The 20,933-nt window shown below is 32.1% G+C and overlaps 1 pseudogene; it reads left to right on the top strand.

The window, feature by feature from the left end:
• The first annotated feature begins 3,803 nt into the window (after window positions 1-3,803).
• Window positions 3,804-3,922, top strand: LOC120599113 (uncharacterized; annotated as a pseudogene).
• The last annotated feature ends 17,011 nt before the right edge of the window (window positions 3,923-20,933 follow it).

Here is a 20,933-nt window from a genome sequence, read left to right as displayed (position 1 = left end):
TCTAATGTAGTAAACATCAAGAGATATACGCTACATAAACAAAGCTCTTTGGGTTTCTCAATACAAACATTCTTTGCCTTTCATAGCTCTGGTATGCATGAGTCTTCCATTAATACTGTACTGTACAGAGTGAGAGTTGCCTGTAATTTTGAGAGCGTAAAGGTGTTCTCAGGCAAAGTGAGTAATGGAAAAAAGATTTTTGTGGGACATAGAAAGCTCATTTACAGTTCTGATCCTATGATTCGACAGACTTTATTTGACAAATAGATGAGCCTTCTATGTTTACCCTTTGTTTCCTGATGAAATGAGAAGTTATAAATCTCTGTTCAGTCTACCTCACAGATTAATTGTAGGTGTTTGGTAATCATTAAGATTATAGAAATAATAATAATAATAATAAAAAAAAACTTTAGTAATGGTAAATCTTAATGATACATTGCCACTAATAACAGCCAACACGTGGGGACTCCTTATACGACAAGCACTAAGCAAATAATATCTGCTGATTTAGCCTTATAACTACTTTATAAAATAGATCTGGTTATTACACATAATTAACATTTGACGAAACTGTTACTTTTTTAGATTAATAAACTTTACTATTTAGAGGAGTTTTATACAGAGAAAAATTGAACAGAAATCCCGGAGAGTTGACATATACCCCTTGTTCCCATAAATGCATAGCCTCACCCACTAGCAACATCCCTCACCAAAGTGGTACATTTATGCAAAATGAACCTACACTGACACATCATTATCACCCGAAGTCTATAGTTTACATCTGATGCAGTATTTAAATACAGTAGTGTATTGATGGGCTTCAGAGCTGATCTTTTAAAGGAAAGAACAAACAAAAGAAGGAAAACAAACCAATCTATATACCTTTAGCCTTCTACTCTCACTTCCAATAAGCATACATGTAAAACTGACTCCCATTCAGAACTTCCTGGCTATTTCAGAGACTTCTGTCTTGCTTAATTGAAATAGTCCAGAACGCTCCAGTATTGTGTCCCAGGAACAGAATAAGAGAGTATTGCTTACAAAGGGCCACTAAACCAATCCATGCAGTTTCACATGCAATATATTTTCAAATATAGGAAATATGATTACAGCTCCAAAATTTCCAGTGATTATATAAATTAGGGCCTTTTCTAAAAATAGTTTTGTTAATAATCAAGGAGGAACTTGATATAAAGTAACTTAAAGGAAGGGCTTGAAATACCTAGCACTGATTCAGGACTTTGGTGCAACAACGGATTGGAAGGGATAAGAGTGAGTGGAAACACCCAAACTGCCTTTCTTTGATCTATGAAGTAAAGACTATGCATTTTATAAAGATGCCACTGTCATTTTTTTTATTTTATATGTTTATGCTTTTGACTCGTCAGTAATATAGTCCACAAAAATTGAGGAAAAAAAATAAAAATAATCCCTGTTTTCTCTCTTTTATTCTTTTCTTCTCTTTCCCAACATGAACATATAGATAGACTCTGCAAGAGAAAATTAAAACAACAACAACAACAACTTTTTTTGTTACAATTTTTGAAGAAACAGATAATGAATATCAGAGGCAGTCCCATCGGCCCCCACCTCCTCTCATTAATCACCCTCCACTCTATCACAGAAAATGCTCTAAATTTGGAGTATTCTTTAGCAACTGATTTAATACAATAAGATTATAGACTCTCATGGCTTTTTCTAGCTTGTGCTAGATTATCGAGCTCTATTCCAACTGTCCCCTCTCTGCAAGATTTGAGAGGTAAAGAACAATGTCTTATTCCAGGATTTCTTTGAACCCTAGGTAGTTTGCCAGGGTCATTTTTGGTTGACACCTTTTGCCCCAGCACTTATTCTGAGTTTTTAAATGTTTTAATGAAGTAATTTCATGAAAATAAGCAGTATTAAAATAAGGCAAGGAGGTTTTGGTAGAACTTCGGTTGCATTCCAGTTCTTGCCAAAATCTCCTTTAGTGATAAATGAGCTATATGTAAAGTAAACAAATCTAACCAGTAGTTAAATCTCACCAGTACCAGCAATAACTTATCACTCTTACCCAGCACTTCCAAATGGCAGCATACCTAAGGCCTCCTTTTTAAGATGGTAAGCAACACAATTGCTTATAAATTGTCTAAGATAAATTGGACAAGACAGATTTGAACAGGAAAGGAAGATTTTATCGAAGACTATTGCTTTAGGGGAGACAGATTGAACTCAACTCCACTGAAACAAAAGGCAGAAAGCATTTCTAAGCATTGAAGTGAGCTAATGGGAAAGTTCTGAAGAGGAAGGTTGTTCATTGCGATTAAGGAATCTGTATTTGCTAATTGTCTTTTATTGGAAGTTAGACTCTTACTTTCTCATAGAGACTGAGAGATAGGGGCACTATCTTTCTGGATAATTACATTTCAAAAGAATGGCTCCTAGGTCCTTGAGAAAAATATTCCTGGGTTGTAAAACTGGCAAGAGTCTGGAAGAAGAATTACATCTCAAAGGGGCAAGGATAGAATTACAATGGAAAGTTGTCTGAAGCAAAAGCTCTAAAAAAAGGTAGTTCAAAAGGTTATAGTCAACAAAAATAATCTGTCTAAAGTTTGGTCAAACTGAGGGGAATGTTAAGGCTATCTTGGACATTGAGGTTCACTTGGACGTTAGTGGCTAGGAACAGCTAATGTCCTTTTGTCTGCTGTAGTGGAGGGACAAATATGCATTGTTGTTTCTCTGTTGGCCTCTTGATATAGAAGCTAGTTGCGTTGTTCCTCATGGTCTGGACTTTGAGATGCACCAAGCTGTCAAGCAATGAATCAATGAAGTCACTGAGAAACATGAAAAATTATGGCTTAGTTGTATGGAATTATGGCTGGTCAGACCTGGCATAGAGCGTATAGGGAGTAATTCATATACTCTAGATACAAAAATTTTGTTATTTGTTTGAGGGTAAGAATCTACATTTATTGTTATATATATATATATATATATATATATATATATATATATACACACACATTTTGGCAAAAACTGTTATTTTCTAGATGAAAACAAACAATTGTTAATGTTCAATGAAACTTTGATTTCTAAATCTCCATGTCTCAAGACTTCATGTCAAATTTGTAATTTGAAGAATATGTCTGTTAACATTTTTTATCCACCATAGGCAGATAATAATATTTTAGACCATAAAAACAAACAAACAAAAAAATAAAATAAAAATTCATGGGAGAATCACCCATATCTCTTCAAAAATTAATAACTATTTTGAGAAGTTATAGATGAAAATGTTGATGTAGCACTACAGACTGCATTGACATATCATTTTGTGAAGCATGACATTTTATATTAATCAAATGCCTTTTTTTAAAAATGTAATTCAATTTATACCTCATTCCAAAGTTTTTCAAACATGCCTGAAAAGTTTGTCCAATTTTAATTAGATAAATTTATATTTTGTTCTGCCATAGTATATATTTGATTTTTTTTTTAAATCATAAGACACAAAATGTAGAGCAGAAACAGAGCTAGGCAGGATGAGCTAAAGAGATTTGGATGAGCAATGATCTCAAAATTGTTATCCACACACAGAGAGAAATTAATTGGCTTTGGATATTCTCAGCTTAAAAATTTCTAAGAGCTTAGATTTTTAAATAAATTAAATTTATATATAAAATATGTATTTAAAAATAAAATATATGTTTGCTTACATATATATTTAAATAAAATAGAAAATAAGTTTTTAGGTAATATAAACTATAAAAATAAATATATGAATGTATATATACATACACTGGCTTCAGAAAGCAATGTTTTCTGTCTACGGCCATGCCACCTTGAACAAGCCGGATCCCATCCAATCTCAGAAGCTAAGCAGGGTCGGGCCTGGTTAGTACTTGGATAGGAGACCACCTAGGAAGACCAGATACTGTGAGCGTAAAAAGTAAATAAAAAAATAAAGGATTGTAAACTGACAAGGTCCTTGCAATCTGTGAGGTCAACCAAGGATTGCCTCACCTACAAAAAAAATTAAAAGCCTTAGGGGATAAAAAAAGAAAGCAATGCTTTCTGACTCTAAAGAAATATAATAATTACTTAATTTAGAAATTGATGCTAATATTTAAAGTTATCATAGCAAAAGTGATATTTTAGCAAATTAATTTACATAGTTTTTCTAAATATATTTAATACTGAAAAGTCTGCATAAAAAAATGTATGGAATTGAAGTTACAACATTATATGTAGGTGAATATCTCAAAATACCACCAAATTATTTTTATCGTAGAATTATAATTAGTGTTTATATACTACTTGTTATGCGCCAAGTAGTATTATTAATTATTTAAATATTAATTTTATTTAGTCTTCACAGCAATTCTAGAATTTAATTTCTAATATTACTTACATATGGTGATACTAAGATGCAGAAAGTGTGAGAAACTTGCCCAAGGTCACAGAGCTAGAAAGTGGTATAGTCAAGATTTGAACACAGACAGACTAGGACCAGAACTCATGGTATTACTCACTTTACTAAAATGCCTGTCACAGAAAAGAAATGAAATCAAAGTGTTTCATCCAGAATGAGAAAATAATGAGACGATGATACGATTTGCTCAAATAGGTTTTTGTAATAATATATTTTATGGGCAATTTTCAATTTTGAGATCTAGGAAATGTTTTTCCTTGAAAAGCCACTAATAATAACCAAAATTAATTACAATGCACCAGTCTCTCTACCAGATACTTTAACTACACGGCATTATGTAATCTCCATCCTAATGTCTATGAAGATGTTTTCATTCTCCTATTTCAAATGAGTGAAGAGAGGGTCAGCAATATGAAGTAATGTGTCCATCGATGGTATGTAAATGGCAGGGTCATGACTCTCACTCATGTTGACCCTGCTCTACTGGGAGGTGCTGCTACACCATATTGCCCTCCTCCCATCAATATACACTTTGATTCCTAACTCTGCCTCCTGGTGGCTTTCTTTCTGGCTTCAATATGTCTAGAGATATCCATCCTTCTTGTTTACCTTTCTGATATTCAAATCTCTGCTACTGGCTCATCCCAACCACTTTCAGCTGGTCAGATATCTTTTTTTTCCCCAATATTTATTTATTTTTTAAAAAAGGAAAAGTAAATATCAAATGTTGGACTATATTGTTGACATGACACTGACATGAATAAATTTCTTCCTGTCGAGGGATAAAAGAAGATCTAATAACTCTCAGCAAGATAAGAATCCTAACTACCTCATGGGTCGTCAGCTGGTATTTTTCTATCAGGCCCAATTTTTCTGTGGAAGAGATCATCTAGTTGGTTCGTGTTGCTTCCACTGATGCCAACTCCTTCAAAGTTCCTGCAGATGGCTTTTAAGTAAACTGATTTAATCTATAGCATTTCTATAGCTCAAAATATCCAGCTGGTGGGCCCAGGTGTGACTGAGACATCAGGACCTGCCATCACTTTAAAAGGACAATGGGTCTCATGGGAAAGACTCTTGAGAGATCATCAAGATGTCATATATGTAGTTAGTAAATCATCATCTGCAAAGTGTGTCCTTGAATCCACTTTAGATTCTTTTGAGGATGTTTTCTCCCACATAAAAATGCATATTCAAACATTTATATTCAAGTGCAAATTTAATGAGCACAGGCATTGTGGAAATATGACTTTGATAACCAAGCTGATAAGCATATTAGAAATGTGTCATGTTTTCCTAGAAATTGTGTATTTAGAATACCGATCAATGACAGCTTTCAAAAATTTCTCCATCTCTCTCTATTGAAATTATACATCTCTAGACTCCCAAATGAAAGCAATAATGAGAGTTTCCCAGAGGTCTGTATTGTTCTTTCTCTATACCCTTGTCAGTTTAATAGTGCTTGACATGGTTTCAGCACATAAAACTCATACCTTGCACTTATATAATGAGATAGTGAGTCTAAAGCTCAGTTTGGGTGCTGATCAATGTTTACCAATATTCTAAGACCGTTCATGATGGAATAGTTCGTTGAGCTCCCATTAATGGTATTGTGTCTGAGCCACTTCTAATTCCAATAAAGTGAAACAGGTCTGTATTAAACACCCAATTCTAATCAAACAATTTTACACAACTATATGTGAGGTCATTGTAATAGCTCAAAAGCTGATATTAAGAAATGTCATATTCTCTCAATAAATTCAAAAACAATCGTGACAATATTTTAGAGACTGTACATCACACAATTGTATGTTTTATAATCTGCTATACTTTATATTCAGATATAAAGATAAAGGTTATATGAGATTTAAAATTCTAACACTCCTCTGGAAAGCCTGCTGTGTTTTATTTATCTTTTTATCTGAGGGACCCAATAATGGTAAAGTCTTTAAGCCCCATTCAATTCGGGTGGTTTTTAGTCATTTAAATAAAATGCTTGGTTTTGAATATTAACAAATTTTCACTTACCTGCAATTGTCCCAATAGCTTCGGCCTTCATTGTGATTTTCAAACTGTATTTTGTCTCAAATGCGAGCTCTTTAATATTCCCAAACCTCCCACCCCACCCCTACTCCCAGAGGAAAGTGGACCTGCTCCCCCTTTCAAGCTCACACTTGGGCAAGATTTGCTCCACTTTTAATGGTTTCAGAGGTTGGACTTCTGCATAACATTTTATTAGAGGGAAAAAAAAGAGAAAGAGAGAACGTAGAGTTCTAATGCTAAAATAAAAGTTTGTAATACAATTTTCTAGAACATAACATATAAACTGCTAATCAGGGAACTGGAAATATAGGAACTTTACCTAACTGGTTTATATTTGTCACCTTCAGGAGCCAAAACCTCTTGATACATTCTAAATCATGAAAAGAAAGGCACTACAAAATGAAAATGTGGGATTTTTTTGTTCAACAATTACTAAGAATTTCAGGACAATGAAAACATTACATAAGACCATACAGCAGACCCTTCTCAAAGTGGAGTCTTGTGCCATTTCACAGATTGCAAAGCCATGAAGCCCTCCCACTCTGAACAGAGAAAGTCTGTGTACTGAAATTTAAAATTATAATTATTTAAAATTATTTACAGTAATCTTTTCCTACATTGATGAGTTTCAAAAGAAATGGTCTTTGGTAAACAAAATCAGCTGCTCAAGCACACTTTCTTATTGAGAGTCCTGCCACTGAAACACATACAGAAAGACATGAACCACATCGTGCATCTTGGAGTGCCAGCACAGCACGATGTTGACAATAAACTTGAAGGAGAATGAGGTCATTCATCAGCCAGCTTTGGCAAATTGCTTCTTTAAAATTCTTAGTTCCTTAACTGCAGTAAATATCTATGTTTCCAATCTCCAGAACTGTAAAAAAGAGTTGTAGTCCACCGGTGGTGATTTCTTTGTTAAAAGTAAGGTGAACAGTAGACAGGACTATCAGGAATAAAACCCCAGTATGGCCACTGTTTGTTTCACAAGACTCACTCTACATTTTGGCAGCAACTGTGTCAATAGGGAATTTAATTAAACTAATTTATTTCTACTTCGGTAGATGTCCAGCTGGAGAGACCATTGTCACAGGGAGATTCTGAATGTGCTTAACATCAATGAAGGGTATAAGAAAGCTATGCCTGTGTTTCTGCATAGGTAGTTTTTATATGTTTATTTTCTCTGTTCTTGTAGCTAATATAATGTTCGTAATAAATAAAAAGTTCCATATACATATATAGTTTCATGAAATAAATGAGAAAACGTACTTAGAATAATAGTCTTTTTCTTATTATTTTAAAATTAAATCAGAGAGTACCCATATGGATGAATATCAAAGTATACCTGTAACTAAGCTGAGTTCAGATTATGAAACTTTTAGACTCCCAGGACAGTTTCTCTGAGCAGTAAATTAATATTGTAGAGCATTCCATTTAATTAAACCAATAATTTTATGTAATTGTTATATCGAAGCCATTTTGCTATTTCCAAGGAGATAACAAAACTGCTGAAGTTATGGTCTCTGACTTCAATGAACTAACATTTTATTGAGTGAGGAGGGGACTATTAGTGAATGTATGGGTTTTATATCAGTGAATATAATGAGTTGTGATGCACATTAATATTGATACATGTAATAGCATTATAGATAAAGTGTTATGGGAGAGAATATATGGAAGCGATGAAATGTTAATTATGAATAAGAGAATTAGGGTATTACAGTGTTGATGAACTATGAGATAGCTGTTGAAAGATAAGAATAATTTAGAAACAGAGGAGGAAAGGAGATTCTAAACATAGAGAATATCTGACCAAAGGCATAGACATAAAATGTTTAACAAGTGTAGAAATTATACATACAACCAGACTGTTTTACTAACAGTCATATATGGGTTATTGAAATATTCTTCCCTATTACTCTTTTCTTTATTTCTCATAGTCATCATATGCTTTATTCTATATGAAAAGACATAAAGAAATTGAGGAGAGGAAAGGTAGTCAGTTTATAAAATGTTGTCTTTGGTATGAGCATGCGAATTTTTAAATCAATTTACATTGTTTAAAGTTGAACTTCTCTTTATCATATGTCCCAGGGGTAAAGGTCATTTAACATGGAGTAGTTAGCTACAATGAGTTTTAAAATTTTTCATTAATCAAACTATTTAAGATGCTTTAAAATATATTCTTTGGCAATTATATGGTTTCATAAATGCTTTCACTCTTGTAAAATCTTATTGTTTCTATTTATTCATTCTCTAGTGTCATTTTAAAACAACATAATGGGACCTCAAGAAGAATCACTTAAGAATTGGTTCCAGAAGTTCAAACACATTGCCTCTGGATAAATAGAGTTTTGTTTAATTTGTTTTTTTGTACTTAGTTATCCTAACATGTTCTATAAGAACTTCGAATAAAGGCTCTAAGAGCTAAGATATTTAAAATGCCAAATAAAAATATTGGATGCTAATCAACTTCTAATTATTCAAGTGTAAATTTGGACTTCATTTTTAAACATCTTTAGTAACATCTTTATGATTCAAACTTGTTTGTGCATCAGTGATATAAATTAATTTTAATACTTGTTTATCACAAACATATGTTTTCCTTAAAGCAAATGATTACTACTTTTTTCTGTTAACAAGAAAAGTCAGTTATGAATAAAATTCCCTGCAATGGAGATGTGAACTATATCAACACTGATTTGATTAAGGTAGGAAAAACATGAGGAATTTTAGATTTTAGGTTTGGCCACTAATGAGGACTTCAGTAATAAAGACAAGGAAAACCGAAAAGGGAGTGGATTGGAAGGACAGGGAATGAAGTCACAATAGTACACACTAAATTTAAATGTCTTGGGAACATCAAATTGGAAATACTAAAGAGGTGCATTTAAAAATAATATTTGATAAATAATTTTTAAATTAGTATAAATATGAATAAATGAGTGAAAGAATAACTACAATTTTAGATCTCAGGAAAGACTTTATAAACTTCAGTGTGAAGATCACGTTTGAAACTATGGGATTAGATCATCAGGCTGATCATGAAAAAAGAGATGAGAAAACTAACAAAATCGAACCTGAAGAATATGAGTAAATTCTGATGTGTGACAGGAATAAGCATCAGCAATTTATCCTGAGAATAAGTAGCCAAAAAAATAGAAAGAGAATCAAAGTAAAGGGTTGTTCAGAGGCCAAGATGTATCAAATGAAATGAGAATATAAAGACTACTGAGTTTGGCCCTTATAAGATACATGATTAATCTCAGTTTTAGACTATCGGAAATAAAAACATTATTTTGTGTTGAGGCATATTTATTTATATTTACACAGTGAAGTGGAAAAAACAGATATGTCATGTCACTTTATTTAATTGAAGTTTTTACTTATTAGCTTTTGTTTAGTCATCTCTCACTCTATCCGCATTCATCTTTTCCCAAGACAAACCCAACCCAATAATCCAGCTGCTTGTGGTCCAGGTCCTGGTCCAAATTTGAGAGCTGACTTCACCTAGAAATAAGCAGAGACTTGGGAAAGCACTTATCCTGAAGTAGATGTAAGCAACTGCAATTTAGTTTTAACCTATCCACCACTGATATTCGTATTTCCATAACTTATTAAGAGTCCAGGAAAACCAAGAAGATTGAATAATTAATGGTTAATGCTTTTGAATATATCCTATGGCTGCTGTCATGAAAGCTGCCAGAAAAGTTTTGAATAAACATTTGAATTCGTAAATTCATACAGATAAGTCCAATTAGAGAAGGCTTTGGAAAATACTCTGACAAAAAGCAATCATATATGTTTTCATGTTTTAGTTCACCACTTGAAATTATGTAGAGTAGATAACATTTTGTCTCCAAACATAAATTCTGTTATAGGTGATACAATGACAATAGTCCCTTCCCCACCTACTTCAAACAGTTGCTGACAAAGTGTGTGGCATTAACTTGAGTATACTGAGAACTTCTTTGGTACATAAACTTAACATTTATATATGTATATCATGAATATCTCAAAAGTCTAATATTTTTTAAATGCAAGGTAAATTATTTTTATATCAATATATTACAAGATTTCCATTTTTAGGCAAAAAAAATTTGTCGAGACAATTCTGGTTAAAAATTTTTCTCAAAGAACAAAATGATAGACTACAAAGCTCCAAGCCCTTATTACCCTACAAAACATCAAAAACAATTAGAAACTGGCTGTCCTAACCTTATGAGATCTCTGGAAAATGTTTAAAGGTCTACAGCAATTAAGCCAATGCTTAATCAAGAAAAAGCCACTTTCAAAAGAGTAGACAATTTCGTGACATTTTTACTCACTCCTGCACCACACTTATTTGTACACCAATGTTCATAGCAGCATTATTGACATTCACCAAAAAGTAGGAATAATCCTAATGTCTATCAACAGATCGATGGACAAATCAATGTGATACATACATAAAAATAATGGAATATTTAGCCTTAAAAAGGAATGAAATTCCAATACATACTACAACATAGATAAACCTTGAAAACATTATGCTAAGTGAAATAAGCCAGAAAGCAAAGTGACAAATATCATATGAATGCACTTAAGTGAGATACTAAGAATAGTTAAGTTCATAGAGACAGAAAGCACAATAGAAATTTACCGGAACTAAGGAGAGTGACTGAAGAATTATTGTTTAATGGGTATAGGGTTTTGGTTTGGGTAGTTGAAATTTTTCTGGGGACGAATAGTGACGATGTAAATGCACAGAATGACTGAATTGTTGACTTAAAATATTTAAAGGTAAATTTTATGTTATATAAATTTCATCACAATAAAAATGTTTTCTAGCACACATATTTTAAATTAGTGCTCCCTCATAGAATTGTAGAATCTATTCTCAAAGTCTTATTAATAACCAGAGGCGGGGGGGAGCCATTAAACAGTTTGAATTCATTAAATAGATATTAGTTGTTTCTACTGAAAGGATGTTCAACATTTCTCACTATATTCTGTGAGGAAAAAAAATGCTGTAGAATGTATCAGTCTGAGTTTTATTTCACTTTTAATACCCTTGAGTGTAGTTTGGGATGTAGAAAATATTATTCTGATGTTATACTTTGCCTTTCTAAATTAATGTTCATTAAATACTTAAGCACAAAAACTTAGTTCATTCTAAAGACTTTTAAGTTCAACTTAAAAATATTATTCTATTTATAAACTTGGCATGTTTAACTTTTTGCCTATTTCCAAATCTTGAATACATTTTCTTAACAATGGAACTGCAATTCTTAATATAACTACAAATAATAATTGTATCAAACTGAAGCAAATTATTCTATTTGAAAAACTGTTCAAATATCAGTGTAATTTTTAAGAGTGTAACCATGGTCAAATGAGAATAATAGGCCTCATATGATTACATGAAACCCAAAATATATAATTATGTAGTAACCTAGGACGTTTTTAGTGTTTTAAAATTTTGTTATACCCTAGGTTGCACAAAATTTATTTAAACAAATTTTGATGATTAGAGCATTCATTTCAACAAACTTGTTTTCAAAAAATCACTTAGAGCTGAAAGTAGTATTTAAAATGTCATGAAAATATTGCCATAAAATGGAGTGGATCTAATTGACTAAAATACATTTAAAATTCTAAATGATAAATTTGAATCTATTAGAAAAATATCTTAAAAAGCTTATGATAAATTAAAGTACCCAAATGTTTGCTGTAAATTAAAAGAAACCATTACATGAAAGCCCACATATTTTAAGTATTCTGTTTTTATCAATTCATTTTTCTGATCAGTTTGTTTTCAACCAAATTGCTTTCTACAAATTTAGTTTTTACCAACTCTCCTGCAGCTGGTATGTGCAGAAGAGACTAGGTATTTTAGCAGCTGATGATGTTGTGATGGTTTCAGTTGAGCTATTTTATAACCCAGAGTTTTTCTTCTTAGTGAAGTGGTCTCTAAGTTTATCTGCTGTAGTGTTTGTAGAAGTAAGAAAAGTGGTTTTAAGGACTTGAAAAAGAGTTGAACCCACCATCATAAAAGAACAGAAGGAAAAGGAAAAATATAGGATTTACTCTAGTGACGTTTGAAACCATCAACTTATCTCCAGTGTAATACTGTGAACATTTTTATAGTTCTTATAACCTAAACCCATGACCCAAAAGACAAAGGTTTTGACACTCTTCCTCCTTTCCTCCCTCTTCAGATGTACCTGAGGCTATAAACATGTATAAATTCTGTGCCATACCAAAAACTAGCTTTTCTATTACTGAATTCCAGGTTTTATTTCAAGCCCAAGTTGGCTCTCTCCTTCCCTGCCACTTCCTCTTTTTCCTTCTCCCATTCTCTTTCTCGCTCTCTCTCTCCCTTCCACCTATATAAATATACATAAATTCATTCATTCATTCATCCATTCATTCATTTGTTTATTTATTTATTTATACACATTCTTCTACTTGGCACTTCCCCATGTTTCCTGTCCAACCCCAAGACAACTAGAAGTAAAAGATTTTATTTTGAATCACTATATCAGCTACATGGATTATGGATAAGACACAAATTTAGGAAAGTTATATAGAGTCCAGAATTCTCAGAAGTTCTAGATGTTATGAAAAGACTCAAGCTTAGACTAGTGTAAACTATAGACTTCATTCCAATTTGGTAACTATACTATTCATTCTATTGATTCTGTGCCTTGCCCTTGAGATCGATGTGCAGCATTTTTTTTTTTTCTTTTGCGTCTCTCTCCACTCTATTTATACAGCTGAAATGCTTGCTTCTCGCACAAACCCCTTTCATTGATGTTGCCACTCATGAGGAAAGAAAAGTTGCCTGTATTTTAATGGTACACTGTATCTCTAAGGATTTTTAGGTTCTAATTCATGAGACCTAGGGCTGAAATAACCTCTCACCATTTCCTCACACAACCTGTTAGTTATGAATGGCTGAGGAGTTAAGCATACTCACTTCTATGTCTTTGCATCCTTCCAATACATTCATGTTTTTATTTTTCCCAAATATTCATCAAGACTCAACTTGTGCAAAGCAAATATGCAGTCAAGAAATGTTTAGTGTTTGAAATGCATGCCTTTATTTTCTATTAATTTTACACAGTTTTGTATACTATGATGTGCCTGCTCTCCTCTGGAGTCATCCAGTCAATTGTCATCCTACGTTCAATATTGAAACTGAAGATTTCTGGAATTGTCATTTTATAATTCTAGGGTTATAATTGAGAATGTTTGATTCCATCTAGAATTATTCCTAAAAGCTTTTTTTTTTTGAAAGTATGTCTTCCTTGAAATTAAATTTTTATTTAAATTTAAGATATACAGTATATTTTGAGATAAAATAGAATCGTGGGCCAATATTTTGATTTTGCGCACCCAAAACTTTTTAGAGGGAGATTCTAGAATAATGTCACAATTAGATGATTATTGAGTTTGGGAATTAAAAGGCATGAAGGTAGTCAAACTGGAATTGACTGATCAAGAAATCTTCAGCCTTGGACACAATCAGAAGGTTCTCAGAAAGAATTTTCCAAGACATATAAATGGACAAATAAGATTATTGGTTTTTCTTTTACTTTCATTGCAGTTGTAGACATTGTTTATGGACCTTCAAGATTTATCTAACTTAATGTGCGTTTTCACTGTAGATTGCCCTTCTACTGAATAGTTTATTTATTTTTACAACTCTGCAGAGGTAGAAGTTCAATTATAGAAAATGGAGAGACATGCAAGTAATTCTTATCTATAACAAGGCAAATAATTTTTTTTTTTAGTGAAGATGGTTGACTTCTCCTCTGTAGCAAATATGACCCCAATTACTGCATTTGCATTTTATTTCCCTAGAAGATATGAAACAATTATATCCTCTTTGAACTTGTTTTAACATCTCACCAGTTTCCACATTAATTAATGAGTTGAAACATTTGACACATGTTAATTTTATATTTGTATGAGAACCATACTTTGCATTCTTAAAACATAATTTTGCAGCACTAGTAAATCACAAATAAATCACAGAAAAGCTTTCTTGCCCTTTCCTTCACAAGTTCTAATCTAAATAAAAGTTGTTCAGAAGGTAAGCATTCTCCAAAGGAAAAAAATATAAACTACTTTAGATGAACCATGGGTGCTCTACATTGGGTGGTTAAAGTGGGAATGGCACCAGAGCTACCTCTATCTTGGAAGCAGGATTAGAGAATCAAGATTAGCTCTTTTCTGTTCCCATTGTTGATTGATCAGGAAGAATCTTTTAGTTAGACCAACTGAGAGCCTGGTGTCCTGTGTCATTTATTAAAATTTAATGGTACTTGATGAATCTTAACTGGTTATAATCAGATGTAATAAAATGCAAAATACAATTTTGATATCTCTTAGAAAAGTTCTTTTCTCAGTGGAAAAGTTTATGTGTAGATCTTTAAGAAAAAATATCCACCTGAATTCCAATTCACAATGAAAATAAAAATTTTAAGTGTTTTAAGATTATTTTTTCAAGTTTTTAAAAAAGATTATGCTATACATAGATGTCAATAATGTATTTTGTCTATAATTACTATTTTGTTCTTTTGTACAGCTGCAGAGTTAGATGTCTTAATTTATTTTTTCCATTGGTATGTAATTGCCACCATTTAAAATCCTCTAACTATTTGGATTCTAACATAGTCGAAACTCTAAATAGTCATGACTTTAAAAACATTCAACATAAACAAATATGTCCTAGAAATCTACTGTACAACACAATGAATATAGTTAACAATATAATATCCCACATTTGTGAATTTGCTAAGAGGGTAGATTTTACATTAAGTGTTTTTATCACAAAAAAAAATAAAGAAGGAAGGAGGAAACTTCTATAGGTTATGGCTTTGTTTATAGCATTGATTGTGATGATGATTTCAAGGGTATATACTTATCCCTAAATTCATCAAGTTGCATACATAAAATATGTACACATTTGTTTGTCAATCATAAAACAATAAAGTGTGTTTTTCAAAAAAAGAATTGTACATAGAAATAAAGTGTTTAAAATCATTATCTTTAAACCGAGCCAGCATGAAAATATGATACATTTTTAAGTGCTCACACTAGTTTGATGTAACCAAACCTAATAATAAACATTAACTATGGACTGACATTTTTCTATTGGTTGCCATGGAAAATTTACTAATCCATAAAAATTTGACAATCCAACCGTATCAACAAAAATATTGAAGAACCAAACTGAAAATTAAGAACAGAAATGCATGAGTATTTAAATACATAGTTTGTTTAAATAATTTAAAAATTTTTTAATAGTCCACTACTAAAGATTAAAAACATATTCTTTGTTCATTCATCTTGTCAACAATCATTCTTCAATGGATAAATGAATAATAGTTGGATGAGAGTTATAATTTCCCATGTCCATTTATTTACTAAAAAGTTACTACTTATAGCACCTGAATATTCCTAAGATTATATGCTATCCCATTTAATGCTATAGAATTTTGAATTTTCTAATAATATTTAATAATAATAATAATGATAATGCATTTTAGAACAAGATGGGAATTAAGTCTGATAGATTTTTAAAATATGGTTTTAGAGATCATGAAATATGGGCCTAATAACTAGTTTTGAAACACTTAGGTATGCAAACCACCAGTGAAGATGTCAGTTAAGCCTGGAACATGGCTAAATTGTCAGATGTATTTGGATTGGGCTGAAATAAGAGTTTTTATTGTGAGCCTATGGGTGCCACAAAAGTCTGTTTTCTGCCCACTCTAGTTACCTTTCTGGAGATAACGACACTTGTATTTTTCATGAACTAGAGACTAATTTAAAACATGCTGAAAAGCCACTCAGGGACTATGGCTATGCAATTGAGTTTAGAGAAGCATTACTTAGGCTGGCCTTTCACAGTGCCCACTCCCACCCCTTCCCTCCACTCCACATTACACTCTGCTCACGCTTTCCAGAGGCAGTAAATTATCTTTTCCATCTAAGTTTTTACAGTCATAAAACCAAGAGGAGTGTGAATTAGGGCAGAGGGTAAATTCCTACTGATAGAGGAGAAGGTGAGTATCCTACTTAAACACTTCTTCAATAGCTTGAAGTTTTCACTGAACATATTCATTCTTCAGTTTTATATATATATATTTTACCTTAGCTAGTCCAATGAAGTTTTAGCCTTAACATCAAATGCAATGATTCTTTTAATTTTTCAGACTCGTAATTTTCTATAGGCCTTTACCTATAGTTTTGAAATTTATAAAACTCTAAAAACTAAAATATTTTTAATAATTTATTTGGAAGCAAAACCTGACTTGGACTGACATAAATTTTATAGTCTTTACTTATTGTACTTAATGTAAACATGTATTTGTTTTGTTTCAGAATAATATATTGTGAGGAATAGTCCCAGAACCTACTAATGAAGGCTACAAAATATAACATATTTGCACTCTAATAACTTTATAAGGTATGAAAATTCTATTTCATACATATCTGTTCTTAAGACTTTAGATAAAAGTTTATGGGACTCTGTTGGTTATTTCCTTAGTTTTTAACTCCATAATTGCTTAAACTAAAGAAAGAAATCCATTTCTTTCTTCTCTTGTATCATTTTCTTCTTTTCTTATTACTCTTACTTTGTGTTTCCCGATGGCATCTTCTCCTGCATCGACTCTGCTTCTCATGTCTGTACATGTAGGCTGTCGTTGTACAACTAATAGAAAGCTCAGGGGTTTGAAACAGCAAACAGTTATCATCATATATCCGCAAACTGGCTGGTTGCTCAGTGGACTTTAACTGGTCTCTGCTTCTCACAGCAGCTCTGTGAATAGGCTGAGGAGGCACAGATTTTACCAGCAATGAATAGGGCAACTCAGTTTGAGGTCCTTTACATCTGGAACCAGCAGGTTAGCCACCCCTGCTCTTTTCATGGTGATGCAGAGATTTAAAAGAGCAAAGATTTACAAACAACCTAAGAGGCTGGAGGAAGTAGGAGTAGGGAGAAAACAAGATGAGAGTAAAAACGACAGAAACAGATAACTGGATCTGATATATATATTTTAATACTAAATTTCTGCTATTTTATTCCCTCCCATCTATCGTTATATTTCTTTGAGTGTAGATAAGATCATAATAACTTATATGGCCACTTATTATCGGGAATATGAGCACTAAAAATAAGTCATTGTACATTTGAAAAAGACCTTCCTGTTTTAAATATCCTATTTAAAAACTTCCTCATTTTTAAATGTTTTTAAATATTCTATTTAATACTACTCTACAATTAGAAATTTTTTACAGGTCCATGAAATTCAATCTTTGTATTTGGAAGTGCAAAGTAATAAACACTTTCAGTTGAAATTATTCAAAAACTGTAGGTAACAAAGTTATTAACATGGAAATATTTGGCATCAAATATTCTTTAGCTTTTGAAAAATGAAGTTTCATTTCAACTCACTGGGTTTCAAAACTGTATTTCTCAAATGCAATTCCCAAAACCATTAGCTTGGGGCATTTATTAAAAGTGCAGATGCTCAGTCTCTTTTCTAAACTACGGTAGAGGAAATTCTAATGATGGGAACTGGGAGTCTTCATTTTTATGAGCACTCTGGTGACTTTTAATTACAGTCATATGTCACATGAAAGACTTTTCAGTCAATGAAAGACTGCATATATGACAGTGATCCTGTAAGATTAAAATATGGCTGAAAAATTCCTATCACATAGTAATGTTATAGTGCAACATATTAGCTGCGTGTGGTGATGCTGTTATAAACAAACATACAGCTCTGCCAGTCCTATAGAAATATAGTACACACAACTTTGTAAAGTACGTAATACTTGATAATGAAAATAAGTGACTATGTTACCACTTTATGTACTTTCTATACTATTTATCATTATTTTAGAGTGTATTCTTTCTACTTATAAAAAAATGTTTGTCATAAAACAGTATGCCATGTTAAACCAGCAGCAGCCTCATATATCTCATATTTAGTCTGTCTCTTGATTGCATCATTTTCTCTTGAGCATGACTTAATCTTGTGTTATTTTTCAAATATAGGGTAGCCTAAGTGTACAGTGTTTATAAAAGCCACAGTAGTAAACAGTAATGTCCTAGGCCCCCACATTCATTCACCACTTAACTCACTGACTCACCCAGAGCAACTTCGAGTCCTGCAAGCTTCATTCATTGTAAATATATTATTTTTTATCATTTATATCATATTTTTACTCTACTTTATCTATGTTTAGATACAAAAATACCATTGTGTTACAATTGCTTATAGTATTCAGTACAGTAACTTGTTGTACAGGTTTCCTAGCAGCAATGAGCTATACCATATAGCTACAAGGTGCAGAAGGCTATGTCATCTAAGTTTGTGTAAGTGCACTCTATGATATTCACACAATGACAAAATCTACAAATGGCACATGACTCAGAACATATACTGTTGTTAAGTGACACATAACTGTACAATAATGTGAGCAGTTTCTGAAAGTTCTGTACATGCAAAGTGTTTCTGCTTAATGCTACATATCTGCTGGCTGAAATAAAGGCATTCAATGGTGTTTCAAAATAAAACAAATGCTGATTAAATCAAGAAAAGAATACATAATAATTTATCTTTATGAAAATTACCTTTCTCCAACTATATTTATGATTGTAGCAGGAATTAAAAGAGAATAAGTAATCAATTCTACCATCATAATACACTACAGCTGTATCTATACAAGCTGTCAGTCATTCAAAAGGAGTTTTACCGTAGTTGAGATCAGCTAGTCCAGTTTGGGACATAATATAAAGATATTAAGAACTACATAAGGAAAAAAAATACTCTTTTTATCTGAATACTTTTTATTTTATAGATAAAACACTCTATAGCATAAATGGAAAAGAAAAAATCACTGATTCTCTATAAGTAAATTAGCACCTCTAATAGTTTTTTTTTTTTTAATGTAAAAGTATAATATTAAATCAGAGAAGCATTAGGTAGGTGTTCAACTCTGATTTGTAACAGTAGGTAAGATTAAAAATGTACTTAAGTAATTGTGCTGATACTTTTTCCATTTAGGATACATGGCAAATAATGGTAAAATGATTAAGAATAATTGTATAAAGAAAATCTTAAGAAAACAGGTTAAACTACAGTGTATGTAGCCTAGGGGGCAACTATAAATAATGGTTTCTGCTGTTTGGTTAATTACAGTGAAACATGACCATCAATTTTTGTTTTCACAATCTCTTCAGAGGAAAATCAAGAGTAACCCTTCTCATAATACCCTTTCTTATTTTTTTCACTTGAAACAGCAAAAATTGCTCTCAGAAAATCTTTAGTAATTGTCAAATGTAATATTACATTTTTATTATGAATATTTCTTAGGCTTACTACTATTATTGCACCATAGGCATTATGTGTGCATGTTTCATTCACTTTCTATTAGAAACATCAGCTAAAACATTTATACATTAAAAAAAATAGATTATCCATATTAATTATTGTCAAATATTGTATACAAAGTTAAAGGGGCTACTTCCTGAAGTCACTCTTCTAGGCTGAGTTACTGAAATTTTGTAAACAGGGTGTTATTGCCAGTGAAATGTGGAAACAAAAGCAAGGAGCTTAGGGAATATGTTTAAGGTTACAGTAGAGCTCTGATCCTTCAGAGAAGACTCAGTGATCTGGAAATTTGTTTTCACCTATATTTTGCTCTTTCTACATAGCTAAAAGTGAGAAATGGTAAAGAGAATTTGAGGTGTTACTAAGGAAGTTTATTAACTTTTCAAATATCTCTTTCCTTTTTCTGTAATTTAGTTCTTGAAAAGACTCATTAGTATTCACTGAAATGTTTTTATATGGCTTCTAGGGTGTAAAAACTGAACAATGCCTTGGAATTTAGCATTCTAAAGATTCTTGCTACTATCTCATTGTATGACAATGAATATATGGTAGGATGTGACAGAAGTGGCAAATTTGAGGTAAATGCAAGCTAAAATACACATCTTCGCAAATTTATGGTGATAAGAGAGAAGGAGATTTATATTGCCAGTTTTTCTAGGCTTGCTGGAGAAATAGGTGTGGTGCAGGAGGTTTGAGAGCCTCCTCATTGTGAATAACAGCTTGGCAGCAATCTTACAGAGATTCCAAGTTACTTCTTTAGGATACAGAACAAGTGGTGTGTCAAACCAGAGAGGTAATGGTGGAATGGAATCAGGCACAGCTCACTTTCTTCTCTGCTTTGGAAGAAAGAATTAAAGGTCAGAGAATAAAATAGTAATCACCTATATGCAATCTGCATTTTCTTAACCTTAAAAGTATTTCTGAGCTGAAAAGCTATAGAGAAAAATAGAACACCTGTGAGTCCACCTGCAAGATAAACTATCTAGAATCCCCTACCCAAATACAGTTGCCTATCACTGTTCTCTGAAGTAACCATTTTTGCTATTTATAAATGCATTCATAAATCACACATAAGCTTGATT

The sequence above is a fragment of the Pteropus medius genome, unplaced genomic scaffold (genome assembly GCF_902729225.1).
Source record: "Pteropus medius unplaced genomic scaffold, Ma_sr-lr_union100, whole genome shotgun sequence".
NCBI lineage: Eukaryota > Metazoa > Chordata > Mammalia > Chiroptera > Pteropodidae > Pteropus > Pteropus medius.
This window is presented reverse-complemented; position numbering and strand designations above follow the sequence as displayed.